Below are 13880 nucleotides of genomic sequence, written 5' to 3' on the forward strand. Positions count from 1 at the left end.
CTTTGTATTTTTTCTACTTTATGAATGTTAATTTGAGTAAATGGATCCCAGATCACCGCTGCATAATCAAGTATAGGTAGGACTATTGATTTGTAAGCAAGAATACGGACGGATGGAGGTGAAAGTTTCAAAGTCCTTTGTAAAAAGAAGAGTTTCTGATTAGCCTTGGAAGTTACTATGTCAATGTGTTTTGTCCAATTAAGATCGTTTGTTATCCATAACCCAAGATATTTGTAGGATTCAACCTTGGAAAGAATGGTATTGTTTGCAAAGTATTGAAAATTTAATTGGTTTTTCTTATGAGAAATGGACATGTACACCGTTTTTTCAAAATTGATTGACATTTGCCAAGCCTCGCACCAGGAAACAACCTTGTTTAGCGACTCGTTTAATAAAACTTGGTCCTTTGGGGATTCTATTTCAGAGTAAATAATGCAATCGTCCGCATAGAGCCTAATATTTACAGGGATATCATTTACTATGTCGTTAATATACAAAATAAATAGAAGGGGACCCAGAACCGACCCTTGGGGGACGCCAGAGTCAACAGCAACCCTGTGAGAGGAATGATTTTTAAAAACTACAAATTGTTCCCTGTTTTTCAAGTAGGCCGATATCCATTTAATAAGTTGATCATTCCCGAGAATTTTTTCTAATTTGTATACTAATTTATTGTGCGAAACCTTGTCAAAAGCTTTTGAAAAATCCATAAAAATTGCGTCGGTTTGTTTGCCATTATTAATTGAAGTAGCGAAGTCGTCTATTGTTAATACCAATTGTGTCGTTGTTGAAAATCCCTTCCTGAATCCATGCTGATGCTGGTTTAAGATATTATGTTCATCCAGAAAATGTGAAATACTATTGTGGATAATATGTTCTAGAAGCTTACAAACGGTTGATGTTAGCGAGACAGGACGATAATTTTTGACACTCTGCTTGTTTCCTGATTTATGGATAGGCTTGACTCTGGCTGTTTTCCAGTCGTCCGGAACCTGGCCCTCGCGCAGCGATTTTGTAAAAAGAACATGGAGGTACTTCGAGATCCATTCAGCGTATCTCTTTAAGAAAGCGTTAGGGATATTGTCTGGTCCACAAGATTTTCTGATATCAAGTTTCACAAGCATGTTCAGTATGCCCTGTTCACTAACAACAATATCAGGCATTCGCGGCGAAATAGTTTCAAAGATCGGTAATACAAAATTGTCACAAGAAAAAACGGATTTGAAATGATCGTTGAAAGCATTTGCAATTCGAGCATTGTCGTGCGTGAGAAAACCGCCGACATTAAAGACGTCACAATCTTTCGACGTGGGTGAAATGCTCCTCCAAAATTTCTCGGGACATGAGGTCAAGTAATTTGGCAAGGACTCCCCAAAATAACGCTGCTTATCTGTCTGAATTTGTTTTTTCAATTTTACTGAAAGGTCGGTGATTTGTTCTGAATACGTTACGTTCAGACTTCGTTTTTTCTTTAGACGCTTTATTTGCCTTCTTAACCTCAGTGTCACCCGAGAAATCCATGGATTTTTTCGCTTCGATTTTTTAGTTACAACAGGCACAAATGATTCTATGCATTCTTTGACAATGTCCTTAAACCAGTTCCACAAATTATGTATATCAGTTTCATTATTCGCAAAGTCATCAAAGTTGAATGAAAGGAGATCTATAATAGCAGTATCATCTGCACGATTGAAATTAGGGAAAGATAAAACGGGTAATGTCTTATCGAAAACTGTGTCACTTAGAGTAAATAGCACAGCATGATGATCGGAAATTCCAGGATATATTTCAGTAGTTGCTTTAGGTGTAATTGCCTGGTTAACGAAGAAAAGATCTAGGGTTGACTGAGCAGTACCTTGAATTCTTGTGTAGCCTTCAACTAACTGAAGGAGGTCAAAACTGTAGCAAATATCAAGCATAGCTTCACCCGAAGGTTCGCGCTGCTTCAAGGCAAAGTTTTTCCAATCTACGTTAGGTAAATTATAATCTCCTGTCATTATAATCCGGTCATCATGCTTAACATTCAATTTCAAATAATTTTGCAGTTCATTCAGCACTTCAACAGCAGCGTTTGGGGGCCTATAAACACCTCCTATAATGTAACGGACATCATTGTGGTAAGCCTTACAAAAAATACCTTCTACTCCTGGTATATCTGCCATTCTACATATTTTAAGGTTTTCTTTAAAAAGTACACAAACACCGCCGCCTTTACTACCACGGTCATTTCTGTATGCGCTGTAGCCAGACGGAACAAACTCACTATCGTAAACCGAGTCGCTTAGCCACGTTTCCGTCAAGACAGCAATAGCTGGATCATGAGAAAGTATTAATGCTTCTAATTCAGTGGCCTTATTAAGAACGCTCCTACAATTTACATTTAGTATTTTTAATGGGCCGGAGTGCTTGTTTTTGTGTCAATTCGATTTTTTCTTCAGCCTAAAGCGTGTCCCCTTTCCTTCGTCCCATGCAAACAAGACGTCATCAACCTTAAGCTTATCATAAACTAGTCTTGTCTTACAGCCGCGCAGTCTTTCTTCCTCTGAACTTTTCCACAATTGCTTCCGCGTTTCTCGAACTCGTTTGGAAAAGTCTTCAGACAGTGACAATGTGCTTCCCTTTAATTTAAATGCACTCGACAAAACGTTAGTTTTTTTCCCGGTAGTCAAGAAACTTTATCATCACAGGTCGTGGCCCGTCATTTGTTTTTTTGCCAAACCTGTGACATCTTTCAATTCCCGCTACCGTTATTTCTAATTTCTTCTGAAAGATATCTTCCTGTACTTTTGCTTTCAGATCCTCATATTTTTCATCAGAGGGCTCCTCTAACCCGTAAATGATTAAGTTATTTCTGCGGCTTCTATTCTCAAGGTCATCTACTTTGTCAATAAGCGTTGATACCTGCTTTTCAAGCTTTGATGTTGACAACTTCATATTCTTAACGTCGGTAGACAAACTGCTAAGTTCATTCAATTTCTGTTCGAGGCTGTCTATGCGATCAGCTAAACCTGAAATTCTTCTTTCAATCTTTACTTGCGATTCCTGAACGCATTCAACGACAGAAGTAATCTTTTTTTGGCCTTCCAACAGTTCCTTCAACATATCTTCGTTAGGAGGCCCTGGGTTTGATTCAATATCCCCACATGTCAAAAGATCCTTTGATAACAGAACAACACTGTTAAGAAAGCAATGAACACATAGTGGGCAGGGCAGCAGCACTAAAAATCGGTCATCGCTACGTATACAGTAAGCAAGATGGTGACGACTAACCTGAAGCACAAAGCAAAAAGGATTGCTCAGCATGTTGCCTGTTGTGCTGCAGCCATGCCCACTGGCGAACGACGGTGCCGGAGGTGCTCTTATAGCCCTTGAATATGTCACGTGATGTGATGTCACAGCAGTAGATAGCCACGCTGGCACGATGAAGCGAAGCTCAGCCGTGTCACACGTGGTGTTCTTGATAGGCGCCGTCAATTGCAGAGCAGGCCCAGGTCCGTGTTCCGCGCATGTCGTTTGGAGATAGTCCGGTGCCAGATGGATGCCCAGAAAAACCTGAAGCACAAAGCAAAAAGGATTGCTCAGCATGTTGCCTGTTGTGCTGCAGCCATGCCCACTGGCGAACGACGGTGCCGGAGGTGCTCTTATAGCCCTTGAATATGTCACGTGATGTGATGTCACAGCAGTAGATAGCCACGCTGGCACGATGAAGCGAAGCTCAGCCGTGTCACACGTGGTGTTCTTGATAGGCGCCGTCAATTGCAGAGCAGGCCCAGGTCCGTGTTCCGCGCATGTCCTTTGGAGATAGTCCGGTGCCAGATGGATGCCCAGAAAAACCTGAAGCACAAAGCAAAAAGGATTGCTCAGCATGTTGCCTGTTGTGCTGCAGCCATGCCCACTGGCGAACGGGTAAAGGCAACCAGCGTGCCCTTGTCACCTGAGATGCTCAGACCTTGTTGTTGCAGGTAAGATTCTGTGACACTGGCCACCTTTTGAAGTCGTGCCCCTGGCTTTGTTTGGTTGACACCCGGACCTAAGAGGGAAATGTCATACAAAAATGCAGACGCAGATATATTTGTGGAGAGTGTGCCCAAGGCTGACGATCACTAGGATGAAAAGCGTTGGACTAAGCACCGCAGCTCGAGGCACACCACGTTTAATAAAGTGCTGTAGGAACTGCAAAATTTCAGTTAACAGCAGTAGTTTGTCTTGCGTCATTTTGCTTCTTGTTCTCACCTGCAAAATCTCCGAAAACGATATTTTAAGGAAAGACACCACTGCAGTACAGACTATGATCAAGAGTTTCGAATTTTTTTATTCTGCAGTCCTGGGGCCGAGTAGTCTGAGACGGATGTGATTTTGAAGCGAATTGGTGGTGGGATGGAAACACTTGGGTTGGAGTGTCGTTTCGATTGACGCAGGAAGGGGACAAACCACATGTTGTGCGGAGTGAGGAGGACCTGCCAAGGGCACAAAGCGGCTCGCAAACAGTGCATGTCGCTTTGCATTTGCGCTGGCGATGAGGACTAGCAGAAACAGCTGCGGCGTTAGAGCCCAGACCTTTTGTTGTTCTCCAGCCAATGCTCCAAAAGAGGCACATACCCAAGCCTATAGAGTGACGGTGTGCAGAAGTTCCAATCAGGTAGCACCTGCAGCAATATCGCCTACTACGGTTTGTTCCCTTATCCACGAAGCTCGTTTCCTGTCCCTAAGTGCTACTCGTTTTTTTACAGCCTGTTGAGCCTAGCTGAGCTTGCTTTCCAGTTGTGTAGTAAGACGCCATATTTTAGCTCCATATATTATCACCGGCAGTATGCATTGGTTGAATATTCTTGTCTGAGTGATATAGGTATCTTTGTTTTCATTATTTGGGAGTGATTCCAGGTGCACCCTTGCCCATACATATTTTTCGGCTGAGTTCGCTCTCGTGGTGGTAATTCTTTGCTTTGTGTTTAGTTACGAGCGTTCGTTACGATTCCTTAAAATTTACGAAATCTTTGTCCAGACATCATATGGTAGATATCCAACGTCAATACATTATCCCACGTTGTGATGGTGGCCTCCAATACTATAACAATGAAAATGTGGCCGTCGTCGACATATGTAGATGAGCATTATGATCACGCCTTTCCGCGCCGGTGCCTTACGGCACGAGTGGTGAAAATATGCGAATAAACACCGTGGGGAGTGCGTTGAGGGCTGTAACGGTTGTGTCAAGGCCGGATATACTTGCAAATAATTGTGCTACTGGCAATGTCCGCATGTTTCACCTGATGCCGATGATATGCTGATAAATTTTCAGGTACTCAAAAACCTGCAGCCCGAAGTCAAGGGCACGATCAGCTTGCACTCTTTGCCATGGTTCCAGGACTTCTCATGCTAGACGTACACCTAGCACTGTCAGCAACAGCGTGGCTCACAGAGGCAAAACGGCAAAAATATTTGCACTATGCACCCCTGTGGAATGTTGACTGCTTGCAAGTTCTCCGACATGTGTCCTTGTGGCATCTTGCACTGAACTTAGTCGCTAAGGAAGAATATGGTAGGTCTCGCCAATCAAACTCTAGTAGGGTCGGACACACTTATTGCGAAATGGCTGTCTAGATATTGTCGCGAAGACAAGGACGATGCAGTTGTCTTGAATGAGAAACACGTTTATTGGAGAACTTGTGCTCTCCTAACAACTCAAAAGAATACAGAGGCGGCGAAGCAGCGGTCAACAAAGTGACTTGCACAGGCGAGTGTCGTCGAATCGAATGCTCCGGCGTCCGCACTGCAGGATTTTTATCTTTCGGCGCGCGTGCTTCTCGAAACGTCGATTCACATCGAGAACATAGTAGATCCAAGAAGATTATTCTGGGCTGTTCACGTTAGATCGGAATGCTCTCCCTATCACGACAGATAACACATGCGGCGCAGAAAGAAAGAATGGAACACGCGCTTCCCTTGGCGCAAAGATAACACAGACCGGCGCAGCCGGGCGCTAAAAGCAAAACACAAATAAACAAACCCAATGTATGGTTCGCGGCATTACCCCCCTCTAAAAGTGCATCGACCCGATGCTAACATAAGCGACAGTCCGAAAATAAAAATAAAATTCGTTATCGTCCGTAGAAAGGTTTTAAGCGAACCACGTGGACGACTTCGGGCCGCGTGCGTCGTCGTGATGTTCCGGAATCACCATCGGTTGGCCGACACGCCGTAGAATCTGGTAGGGTCCGAAATACCGTCACAGGAGCTTCTCACTGAGTCCGCGTCGTCGGATGGGAGTCCAAACCCACACACGATCCCCTGGTTGGTACTCGGCGTATCGGCGTCGGAGGTTGTAGCGGCCCGCATCCACCAGCTGCTGGTCCGTTATACGAGCTCGAGCGAGCTGGCGGGCCTCCTCCGCACGTTGAAGATATCCGTGGACGTCGGCATTGAGGTCGTCGTCTTCTACGTGCGGAAGCATGGCGTCGAGCATCGTAGTCGGCCTTCTACCGTAGACAAGCTCGAACGGCTTCAGCTGCGTCGTCTCCTGGATAGCCGTGTTGTACGCAAACGTGACATACGGGAGCACTTCGTCCCAAGTCTTATGTTCAACGTCAACGTACATTGACAGCATATCTGCGATTGTCTTGTTCAGACGTTCTGTTAGTCCGTTCGTTTGGGGGTGGTACGCCGCCGTTCTTCGGTGATCCGTGTTGCGGTAGCGTAATACTCCTTGCATCAGCTCCGCAGTAAATGCCGTTCCGCGGTCGGTGATTAGGACTTCCGGGGCTCCATGTCGCAGCACAACTTGGCTTATAAAGAACTGTGCCACTTCTTGTGCAGTCCCCCGCGGAAGAGCGGCGGTCTCTGCGTAGCGCGTCATGTAGTCTGTCGCTACGACAATCCACTTGTTCTGTGATGGTGACGTAGGGAACGGGCCTAAAAGGTCCATTCCAATCTGTTGAAATGGTCTCGATGGGACGGCGATCGGTTGCAAAAGTCCGGCGGGTCTTGTCGGCGGCGTTTTTCGTCGCTGGCAGTCACGGCAGCTCCGGACGTAGTGGGTGACGTCAGAGGTAAGGCCGGGCCAGTAGTACCTCGCCTTGATTTTTCCAATAGTGCGGGCTGTGCCGAGATGTCCGGAAGACGGGTCGTCGTGGCACGCTTCCAAAATTTCGTCACGAAGGTCCGCGGGGATGACGAGAAGGTAATTCGCTCTTGTTCCGGGGCTGAAATTCTGCTTCACGAGGATGGAGTTTCTCAGGCTGAATGCTGGTAAGCTGCGTTTGAAGGTCCTAGGAACGGCAACGTTGCATCCCTCGAGGTACTCGATTATGACGCGTAAGTCGGGGTCGGCACGCTGCTGGGCGGCTAGGTCGCTCTCCGTCACGATCCCGAAGAACGCGCTGTCTTCATCAGCGTCTTGTGGTGGTGGGTCGACGGTGGCGCGGGACAGGCAGTCGGCGTCGGAGTGTTTCCTGCCGGATTTATAAACGACTGTAACGTCGAACTCCTGCAGGCGCAAGCTCCACCGCCCAAAGACGGCCAGAGGGGTCCTTCAAATTGGCGAGCCAACACAGCGCATGGTGGTCTGTTACAACCTTGAATGGCCTTCCATACACGTATGGGCGGAATTTTGAAATCGCCCATATAATAGCCAGGCACTCTTTCTCAGAGGCAGAATAGTTTTTCTCCTCCTTCGACAGACCACGGCTGGCATAGGCGATTACCCTTTCGCAGCCGCTTTGCTTTTGGACAAGGGCGGCACCCGAGCCTATATCACTGGCGTCCGTGTGCATTTCCGTTTCGGCGTTTTCGTCGAAATGAGCTAGCACGGGCGAGCTTTGCAGGCGTTTTTGCAGCTCGCAGAATGCTTTTTCTTAGTCGTTTTCCCAGCTGAAAGGGGTGCTATCTTTCGTCAAGCGCGTGAGTAGCTCTGCAATGCGTGCGAAGTTTGCGACGAAGCGCCGGTAGTATGTGCACGGCCCGAGAAATCTTCGCACGCCCTTCTTGTCTTTCGGCCTTGGGAAGTTCGCAATGGCTGAAGTTTTTGCCGGGTCAGGTAGGACTCCCGCGGCGTTGATGACGTGGCCCAAGAACTTGAGTTCCCCGTATGCGAAACGGCACTTTTCAGGCTTCAGCGTCAACCCCGACGTACGAATGGCCTCGATGACAGACTCCAACCTTGCAAGGTGCTCGTCGAAAGTCCGGGCGAATACCACTACGTCGTCGAGGTATGCGAGGCAGGTGTGCCACTTAAGGCCAGCTAGCACAGTGTCCATGACTCTTTGAAACGTCGCTGGTGCTGTGCACAGCCCAAACGGCATCACCTTGAACTCGTATAGGCCGTCTGGGGTTATAAATGCAGTCTTCTCTCGGTCTCTCTCATCCACTTCAATTTGCCAGTAGCCGGTCTTCAGGTCCATCGATGAGAAGTACTTCGCGTGGCAGAGGTGGTCGAGGGCGTCGTCGATTCGGGGGAGGGGGTACACGTCCTCTTTCGTGATTTTGTTCAGTCGCCGGTAGTCAACACAAAACCTTAATGTGCCGTCTTTTTTCTTTACGAGTACGACGGGCGCAGCCCAGGGGCTTTTCGATGGCTGTATAATGTCGTCGCTGAGCATGTCGTCGACTTGATTCCGGATGGCTTCCCGTTCGTGTGAAGAGACGCGGTACGGTGACTGTCGGGTAGGTCGGGCTCCATCTTCGGTTATTATTCGATGCTTCGCTAGAGGGGTCTGACGTAGTGTTGCGCTCGACGAAAAACATTCGCTATAGCGACGCAGCAAAGCCAATAACTTGTTCCGTTGTTCTTGCGGTAGCGCCGGATTCACGTCGAAGGGCTGCGGGAGCTTGAAGGTTTCTACGGTTGTGCGTTCAAAGTCGGCGACCGCGATCACGTCACTTGCTTCTTGCGCTTCTTCGAGGAATGCAATTGCTGCGCCCTTGTTTAAATGCTGGTACTCCTCGGTGAAATTAGTAACCAAAATGTGGGATTGGTGTTCCTTGAAGCGCGCAATGCCTCTTGCGACCGACACACCACGGTCGAGAAGCACCCTTTGATCAGTGTCTACGATAGCGTCGACGTCAGAAGCAGCATCTTCACAGTAGACTGCGACCATCAAGCTTGCGCGGGGTGGCAGGGTGACATGATCATCGGCAATCCTTACAGCAGCACGTCGTTCGGGGTTCGGTTCCGGCGTCATGGAGTGATTGGGGGAAAAAGTTATTGACTTGGTCTGCAGATCGATTATTGCACCGTTGTCCATCAAAAAGTCCATTCCAAGAATTACGTCGCGGGAGCAGTTAGGCAGAATGACGAACGCCGCAGGGTACGTTGTGCCGTCTATGGTGACGCGCGATGTGCACGTTCCACTTGGCGTCACGAGGTGGCCTCCTGCTGTGCGTATGTGCGGACCGTCCCATCTGGTCATAACTTTCTTCAGTTTAGACGCAAATGATCCGCTCATTACCGAATAGTCAGCTCCCGTGTCTACGAGGGCGACTACGTCAAAGCCGTCGATGGACACGTTGACGTCAGATGCAGTCTTCCTTGAGTTCCGGGTTCGTCGGGGCGTCGTATTTCTGCTTGTACGTGTTGAGGGTCGGGCACTGTGCATCGTCGTTGTCGTCGTCTTCTCAACGGACGTCTCGGTCAGGCCGGGTACGCGTCGCGCCGTGTAGCTGTCGTCGTGTTCAGGAGTCTCGTTAGGGCTAGGTCGAGTCGTCGGGTTGAGGGCATGTCGTGAATGATGGTCTTCAGCGAGTCGCTGCGTCGTTGGAGGGTTTTCATTTTTCCGCCGTTGTGCAACTTTACCTCCCGAAGTTGCTGCTTTTAGTTTCCCCCGCGTGGGCTGGGGGACCTTCCACGTGAGAAGTCAGCAGTGCTGCGGCGGTTCGGTGACTGATACGGGTAGGGCGACGGTGAACGGTTGAAGCGGGCTGGTCCTCGGTTGGTGTTGGAGAGGTATTCTTCGATCTCAGCAGGGCGCTGGCCGTATCGGGGGCGTGGGGCGTCGACAGAGAACCCTCGCAAACCGAGCCTCTTGTAGGGACAGCGACGGTAGATGTGGTCGGCCTCTCCGCAGTGGTAGCACAGCGGGCGATTATCGGGCGTTCGCCACACGTCGGTCTTCGTTGGCGTCTGGTATTGGTCTACAGGGCGTCGGGTGGGCGGCATTGGACGGCGGTATGGCTCGGCCTCTTGACGACAGGTTGCAGCAGGGCGGGGTTGACGAACAGCCGAGGAGTAGGTCATGGCTTGTGGTTCGCGGGGTCCTTCCGACGGCGTAGAAGTTCCCAGTGCGTTTTGGACTTCTTCTCGGATTACGTCGGTCAGGGAAGCCACTTGAGGTTGCGGCGTCGTTGGAAAAAGCTTCCGAAGCTCCTCCCTGACCACTGCTCGGATGGTCTCTCGCAATGTATCGGAGCTTCCATTTGCGGCACCGATGGTCTCCGAGAACAGCGCGTTGACAGGGCGGTCGTACTGCCTCGTTCGAATTTCTAGCGTCTTCTCCATCGCGGCCGCCTCAGAAGCGAATTCCGCCACTGTCTTCGGAGGGTTACGGACTAGACAAGCAACAAGCTCTTGCTTCACTCCTCGCATTAGAAACCTGAGCTTCTTTTCCTCGGTCATTTCAGGGTCCGCACGACGAAATAGTCGCTTCATGTCCTCAACGAAAACCACGACTCCTTCGTTGGGGTGCTGCGTTCGAGTTTCAAGCAAAAGCGCAGCTCGTTCTTTTCTCACCACGGTAGTGAAAGTCTTAAGGAACTCCCTTTTGAATTGAGTCCAGTCGGTCAAAGAGCTCTCATGGTTCTCGAACCAAGTTCGAGCAGCATCTTCTAAGTAAAAGAAGACATGCCGGAACGTTTCTTCGTCGTCCCACCTGTTGAAGATGAGGACGCGCTCCAGCTTCTCCAACCATTCTTCGGGGTCTTCAGCGGGGGCTCCCCGGAACGATGGCGGTTCTCGGGGCTGCTGCAGGATGATTGGCGACGTTGTTTCTGGCACCATGGTGTTGGTTGGAGCGTTCCTTCTCTTGGGCCCTTCTGGCAGAAGACCGAACTCGGGTAGCAATCCTTGCAGTCGGGGGCTTTCTCTGGTTGGACTGGCTTGGCGGCTTCGAGATGTCGTTGAGAGCATAAAGGCTTAGTACCCAGCACCTCCACCAGATGTCGCGAAGACAAGGACGATGCAGTTGTCTTGAATGAGAAACACGTTTATTGGAGCGAACTTGTGCTCCCCAAACAACTCAAAAGAATACAGAGGCGGCGAAGCAGCAGTCAACAAAGTGACTTGCACAGGCAAGTGACGTCGAATCGAATGCTCCGGCGTCCGCACTGCAGGCTTTTTATCTTTCGGCGCGCGTGCTTCTCGAAACGTCGATTCACATCGAGAACATAGTAGATCCAAGAAGATTATTCTGGGTTGTTCACGTTAGATCGGAATGCTCTACCTATCACGACAGATAACACATGCGGCGCAGAAAGAAAGAATGGAACACGCGCTTCCCTTGGCGCAGAGATAACACAGACCGGCGCAGCCGGGCGGTAAAAGCAAAACACAAATAAACAAACCCAATGTATGGTTCGCGGCAATATTCGCAATTGAAAAAATCGATATATGCGACTTTAGTCTGCTGTGATGATGGTGTCATTGTTAAGTGGAAAATCCACGAGGGGTAATATAATTACTAGTCTTTTAAAAAGACATCCAAGATGAAGGAGAAGATAAGGAAATTTAAGACGACTGAAATGGACAAATCGTAAAAATATTCCACAATTGAACTGGAGGTAGCGGCAAAAGTACCAACGACACGTGAAGCTGGATAACAGCCCATTCAATGAAGGGCGGGGAGACGTCCGGGAAATAATATTTAGGCGCAGAACAAGCGGGCTGAGGAGATGGTAAGGACCCAGGAGGATAAAACAGGGTGATATCTAGGAGTAATAAACCGGGGGGACGCGGTCAAGCCATCGACTGCACCAACCAAGCCTCGGTAGGAAACCACCGAAATCACATCTTCAGTGTCCAAGTAACAGCACCTACTCGTGCATTCGTGGCCCTAGCTGCGAAGGTCGGGCACATGTGGGCGGTTTCTACACGCCGTCGACGCACATTTCTGAGGTCTTAAACGGCACTATTGTAGGGCCACCCAGGACCTCTTGCTGCCACAGGTACCACCAAGGTAGCCGTACAGGTCCTTCCCCCTGACGCATGATGTAACCACAGCGTCACCTCAACCACAGTCGGGTCCATCAAACCCACCACCACCCCCGCGCTGGATGACTACGGCCGCCACCGTGTTACAGTCATGCAACGTCGACGCCCCGTCAGCGGAAGTTACAGTGGTAGGCCAGTTCTCTGGAAATCCGTTATTGTAGGACTGTATTTAGGAGTTCTGCGTTAGTTGTCTATGAATGATTAAGGGTTTATTGGTACTGACTTTTTAATGGCTTTGTCGTAGCAACTTCGGTTGTAGTTTCATTATGTGGGCGCTTGTTATGTTTAGTTAATGAATTCAATATGATTTGGTTTTGTATTGTGTCGTTTGCTTTAGGATTTTGGTATTTGGAATAAATGTGTGAATTTTTTCAACGCCTACCCATACTTTATCGCGTTCAGCTAGTAAAGACCCTACGTGACAGATGGTACGATTTATCCAGTTATATTAGCAGCTTTGATGCATGTCCATGGGAACAGCGTCAGATACAGCTGCAACCCATACTTCTTATGTGCTGCACTCACACAGATATTATTTGTGTGAGTGTAGCACAAAAGAAAAAAAGTTTCACTATCTTCCCGTAGGGGTACCCTAAGTAGTATGCGAAGCAGCCACAGGGTCGACTCAAGTCGACGGCGTGTAGGTTGTCCGCAGACATCATGCTCACGTCGTCTATGATCGCGCATTTCACATTGCGGGAGGCCACGCGGAAGGTGTTCAGCTCGCTGGCGCTGAGGCCTCCGTCCTTGTTGGGGCCGGTGGTCTTCCGAGAGACTTGAAAGCCGTGTGCACCCTGGTTCCTCCCCCTGCCACAGCCACCTTTCCGGTGCTCGCGCAGATGACGAACGCGTTGTAGGCGGTGTTGTTTCCAGTCTTGCTGTACCGGTTGTAGAGGTCCATGGCAAGCCGGAGGACGAACGCCTTGCCGCAACCGGCCGGTCTGGTGAAGAAGACCCGTAACGGAGGCGCTGATGGCATCGTCTGCTGGTGGATGATCTCGCGCAGTAGCTCATGCAGTTCCGCGTTTGTCATCCTCATCATGTTGTAGTATTCGTCCCGGTCCATGATGTCCTGGCCCTTGCACACGGCCGCGCACTGACTCGCGTGTTTGATCAGGCGCACCAAGTCTTGGCTCGACATGAGGCCGGCATCTTCGTGTTGCGGGTGGACGATCACGGCAGGAGGAGGTGCTGCTCCTTCTTCTTGTTGTTCTTCTTGTTCCCTCTTCTTCGCGGCGCCATCCGCGGTGCTGACACTGCCGTTGACGCTGGCGTTGCAGGTGGCGTTACCGGCGCGTTGCCCGTGCACTCATCGCGGCGTTGCGGGAGGAGGTTCCCCTACGGGAAGATGATGACGGTGGTTGAACGCGAAGCTATCTCATGACGTATTCTTTATTTGGCCCATCCCTACGGGCATCCTGCCACAATATTCATCAGCGGTGCCTGGCCAGGCATGCACAGTGGGGGTGTGGACGCCGCACAACGGCGCCCATTCAACGGCGGAGGGTACAGGCGCCACCGTAAGTTCCTTCGCACCTAAAAACACTTTCTGCGTTTTTGCAGCCGCCCCTATGGCAAGCCGGATGGTTTCCCGGGAGGTACCAGGATGCAATTCGAGTACCGCCGGGCACCCATCGGTTTCTTTAATAGATACCGGTTTCCTCAGTCGAGTGCGGACGCTTAA

General features: G+C 49.5%; 1 pseudogene; it reads right to left on the reverse strand.

The window, feature by feature from the left end:
- Positions 1-1785: 1785 nt before the first annotated feature.
- Positions 1786-3354, reverse strand: LOC144177922 (uncharacterized; annotated as a pseudogene).
- Positions 3355-13880: the final 10526 nt, after the last annotated feature.

The sequence above is a fragment of the Haemaphysalis longicornis genome, unplaced genomic scaffold (assembly GCF_048455015.1).
Source record: "Haemaphysalis longicornis isolate Haplotype H1 unplaced genomic scaffold, Haemaphysalis longicornis Haplotype H1 scaffold_34, whole genome shotgun sequence".
Lineage (NCBI taxonomy): Eukaryota > Metazoa > Arthropoda > Arachnida > Ixodida > Ixodidae > Haemaphysalis > Haemaphysalis longicornis.